General features: G+C 44.5%; 1 long non-coding RNA gene across 1 annotated transcript; it reads right to left on the bottom strand.

Moving 5' to 3' along the window:
* Window positions 1-2,018: 2,018 nt before the first annotated feature.
* On the bottom strand, window positions 2,019-2,730 carry LOC135911772 (uncharacterized). The gene is made up of 2 exons (XR_010567446.1): window positions 2,602-2,730; window positions 2,019-2,497 (listed from the first exon to the last, which is right to left on the bottom strand). It is a non-coding gene; the product is annotated as an uncharacterized lncRNA (long non-coding RNA).
* Window positions 2,731-5,105: the final 2,375 nt, after the last annotated feature.

Below are 5,105 nucleotides of genomic sequence, written 5' to 3'. Positions count from 1 at the left end.
TCGGAAGTACCTTAACGCTGATGTATGTTGTCCCATGCTTTGGGACATAATATCTCCAAACTGGTGTCCTGCAAACGTGTTTTCAATCAATGCGTCTTGCAATGCCACCAGCTAAAATCCGCAAACTGCAATTCGTTCGATAAAGTAAAAATTAAGAAAATAATTAGCGATTTTTTGTTAATAATTTGAATATGTGTTTCGATTTCCCATAGTAGTTATGCCCACCTTTTCGAGAAATCCAACTCAAGGAGAAGAATTGTGCTACTTGCCACAGGTGATTTTTAAAGATTGCGTGGAACAAGATATACGCAGACATAGGCTACTTACGGTAAACACCAAATTACCCGCCGTGGTTGCTCAGTGGCTATGGTGTTGGGCTGCTTAGCACGAGGTCGCCGGGTCGAATCCCAGCCACGGCAGCCACATCTCGATGGGCGCGGAATGCGAAAACACCCGCGTACTTAGATTTTGGTGCAGGGTAAAGGACCCCAAGTGGTCAAAATTTACAGAGTCCTCCACTACGGCGTGCCTCATAATCAGAAAGTGGTTTTGGCACGTAAAACCCCATAATTAAAAAAAAAATGCTCCTATCCACGCGCCACTTGCAGAGTGCAGGACAGGGTTTTTGCAAGCAAGCGCAGCTTACGTCGCGAGCCATAATTTGCTTCTGGCAAGCGCGACATTCAAAATAAATTCACATGGGTCGAGACGAAAGTTGTCCAGAATGAACTGTCAGCGACATCCACAAGGAGGCTGGTCGGCGTTTTGATTAAAGCATAACTAAGGCGAGACCAAACACTGTCAATTAAAAGACGTTTTTTAATTAAAAGAAAGCAATGTTGATTTCATCGAAACAAAATGTGTTTCGTAAATAGTTTTCTTAGATCAGGTGCTCAATTTATCCTTTATAAAATGTACCTATTCTTTAGTGCGTCCTGGATAAAACGTGCTTGCGTTGTATGAGTAGCAATGCTGTGCACTCTTGTGGTGTTCGCAAAGGCTCGCTCGCAAACTTCGTCTACTACAATATGCCTAGAACGAGAGAACGCTGAGCTAGTTGGTAAGGATTCAATATGCAAAATAGAAGTGAGACGTGCAGACAGCACACAAGAGTAGAGAAGTGTAGTCCACTTGTCGTTCGTGTTGTCTACCTCCATACTCTTGTGTCTTGTCTGCACGCCTCACTACTGTTTTGCATACAATATACTGCCTCCCATGTTTTCGCGTTTTGGTCCTCCATGTGTTCTGTCAATTCTGGTTGTGCCAGTGTACCGATTGATAAGTGCAAAATTTGAGGTGGTGTTTGCGAGGTTGCTTATATTGCTCTTCACGTGTTGTGTTAAGGCTAATAAGGTGCGAAGGCTCAACAAGTGTCCGCTTTCGCCTCCTTCCTGCGGCAGCGGTGGTAGGCAGACTGAGCGGCCCTTGCGACGATGCGGCCAAACACAAAGACCGAATACTCTCGTCCACACGGAAAGAAGCGGCGCTTTGTAGAAGGGCGCAATAGGACGCGACAACCATAGGGTCGGTGTTTCGATGCATCGATTTTCCTGTTGAATAGGTGATCTCTACTCAACCGTACATCTTAATGAGTATGCAGTTACATTGCGCTGCCTAGTGGAAAGCCAAATCGCTTCGATTTCCAGGACATAATAATTATACTGCGTTCATCGAAGGCCTATTTCGCGCAATTGACAACAAAGAGTGACGTCACCTTTTCCTACATTTTCTTTGTGTTCCTCTTGACGCCCAATGCCCCATTGTTAACAACGAGCAATAATTCTGCGAACAACACACACCCTTTCTTGTAACTCCGCATTTGTGGGCTCTGTCGCTTGACAAGCATACGATTTCTTCTCAGATGCCAAGTACCTTCATTTGTTCTGATTGCGTGTCGTGCAATGTAAAATACCCATGTGATGTCACATGGAACGATGTGAAGTATTATATGTACCACACATCGACACACGTGAATAATAACACTACGAAGGCTTATGCGCAAAAGGAATACAAGTTAGTAGACGGTGGAAGAATATATTTATTATCCTAATCATCAAAAAAGTAGAAATTTTAGAATTTCTTTATATATAACGATCTAATAATGAACAAAATACACACAAAACACGTAATCTGGCCGCACGCCAAGCGTAGTGACCCACATCTGGGTGTGTCCCGCCTACGTGTCTGCATTCAATTTTCGCTCATGTGGCCTTCCTCGCCACACATGAGGCATCCTCGTCGTCCCCCACAGTGAGCAGTGGGACAGTCCCTGCTCATGTGGCCTTCTTGGTTGCACTCGTATGTTCGGCCGGTAGTGCTTCTCCCTGATCTGCCACGCTCCCAATGGCCGACGTTGGTAGGTAGGGTGGTAGGGAGATGGCAGGGAGCTCCCCCTTCTGTGGGTTTGACGCACGCAAGCAGACCGCTCCAGCCTCCAAGGCGCCTCCGCTGGGTAGCTCCTGGCACCAGGTAAATCCCATGGCGCCGCAACCTGCGCCTTTATAATCGCCATTGTCAGGGGAGCCATCCGCATGGAAGCCATGCAAGAGACACCGGAAATTGTGAGGGTTATAGAGGCCCATCTGTTGCCTGACTACTTACCAGAAGGCGGCCGGGTGGTTGCTGCTTCCATTCCAACGTTGGCTCCGCGGCGGCGGCTTAGTCCCGAGAAACCGGCTGTTAAACTGATCCGAATGTCAGCCATGAGCAAGTGCTCTTCACGTCGAAGCCCTCTTCTTCTTTCTCTACTTGCGAGCACCACGTCCTTCTATAACTGCTCTAGTTTTTCCTGCAGGTATTACGAATTTAACGCCTAGCGTTGTGGAATTTTGTGAGCTTTAGTGGCCATTTTCCGTGTTGGAAGTTTCTGAAGCTGATAGTGAACGCTATTCTGCTCGTATGTTGTCTCTATAACAAATCTATCTACTTATATTTTTGGCTCTTAGCTTGCCAGCTTGCTTTCAGAATGCAACAGAAGTAGTGATTTCCTGCTGAAGGCTGAAGGTTCTTGTTAACGCGTATAATTTTCGAGATAATTCTTGAATAACCAACCCTTCCTTAGGCGAATGTTACATTGGGCATCAAATTATTTACTTCCCTCGGCAACGATGACGAAAAAGAAACTTGAGACGAGAGGGAGCTGCAAATGTGTTAAAAATGGACTGAAAAAGCTGCGCGTGCAGGAGAGAATCAAAGCACAATACGCAAATATCCCAGCACGAGGCAGGTGCTGCCCTCACGCGCTTGACCAACACCTCTCAAAGGTGGTGCACTTGCTCAAATTAGACGAAAACATAAATGCACGCGGTGGAATCTGCCTGGCATACCGCCCACTTAATTTATGACTTGATTAGGAAACAAAGTTGCCTGTGATCAATACCGACCGCTGTGATTCTGTTATAAAACCATGATGGCGAAGGCGCGAATTCTCGTAACGAAATTGACAGGTCTCATGAATCCTTCATTTACTTCAATGAATTACTTCGAGTAACAGTTTAAGCCCCGACTTTTGGATGCGTCCGTCGAATATGATGCGCCAGCTAGAAAGAGAGGAAGCCTCAGTAATTGTAGAAAGTGTTCAGGGAACTCCAACTCCACATGAATTCCGAGAAATCACTTCAGAATGCTAATAGGCACTGTCACTGGTTAGAAGGCGCATTTTCAGAAACGCGACGCCACATGAAGAAATATACAGGGTAATAATTTTCATAATTTACGGAATTAAAAAAAAATTGCGTGTTGCAGAAAAAAAAACGTAATTCAAATGTAATACAAACATAAATGTAGTCGTTCATCTGGATTATTCCGAGGCGGACATTGCTTGCACGGGAAATGAAAGCACATATACAACTAATTAACAAAATTTCATCAAACAGCTTCTTAATTAATTCCTTTATTGGACATGGTGCAGTCTACGAATTGCAGCCGGTGAGTTCGCAAGACGCTTCAACTTTAAATTATATTCCAGAGTGACACCAGTGTGGAGATAGGCGCCCTAAAGCTCGCCTTAAAAGTGCACTGTACTTCTGTTTAACAAACTGCTCTTTTATGCGCAACATCTCGGAAGTAACTGAACGCTCATGTATGTTGTCTCACACATTGGGACATGATATTCTTACGGGGATGTTGCGAGTATATAAAATCTATATTTGCAATACAGGCATGTACCAAGGATTTTTTTTGGGGGGGGGGGGGAGGGGGGCGGCAACCCAAGGTAACTTCTATGCAAATAAGGGGGCGATACCTTTACTAGTACAAATGTGAATAACGTACAACATTGGCCAGAAAACGGGTAAACCCACAAAAGAGAAATGAAATAAGGTGTATTTTACAGGTACGCATGTGCGATACATCTCTCCTTTACTTGGAAAACAAGGAACTACGCCAAATGGACTTGCGCAGGAAGAACACGAAGGACACTTCAAGAACAAGTAAAGAAGCCAAAGTGTAAAATAAAGAATACTTTAGTAGAATACAACTTAAAGAGAACAGCAGTTGGCAACCAAGGCACACAAACTGCGCGGAGTGGTGTTACTTCCCCAGCCAATCACAAAAGCAAACAATATCTTCGTCATTGGGCCTTTTCAAAATGGCTTCGTACGTGATACCTCCGGAGCGTCTTGTGTTCCTGAAGAGTCTTTTCATCGGCGGAAGCAATGAGGTGTTCAACTAACATGGACAAAGTGTCTGGAGTCTGAGCATTTCATTCTTCAAAAGTCGTCGGTGCCGTTCATTTCACTGCTGAAACCGTTTTACTCAAGAAACTCCAGTGCGAACTGAAGTGAAACTTGACAGTACATTGTTGCAACAAAGCAAGCATGTCATTTCAGTTGAATAAAGAATTAGGCTTTGGCCATTCCACAATAATAGGCGAGGGAAAAGGTATACAATAACGCGCTAATAACTTTTTTATTGCGGCTTCCGCCTTGTTTAGGTAACCGGAAAAATTTGAAGCACCAATTACTTGCAGCCTCGCGGAGGAACAGTGGCTGGCGGTTGGCGAGGCTTCACTGCACACTTAATTTCTATCCGACTATAGCCGTGTTTTTTTAATTCGCTCTGGAAGAATTATACAGAAAGATATATTTGCGGAATATGACAGTTCT

The sequence above is a fragment of the Dermacentor albipictus genome, chromosome 1, assembly GCF_038994185.2.
Source record: "Dermacentor albipictus isolate Rhodes 1998 colony chromosome 1, USDA_Dalb.pri_finalv2, whole genome shotgun sequence".
Taxonomy (NCBI): Eukaryota; Metazoa; Arthropoda; class Arachnida; order Ixodida; family Ixodidae; genus Dermacentor; species Dermacentor albipictus.
Note: the sequence above shows the minus strand (reverse complement) of the source record. Positions and strands in the feature narration are given on the sequence as shown.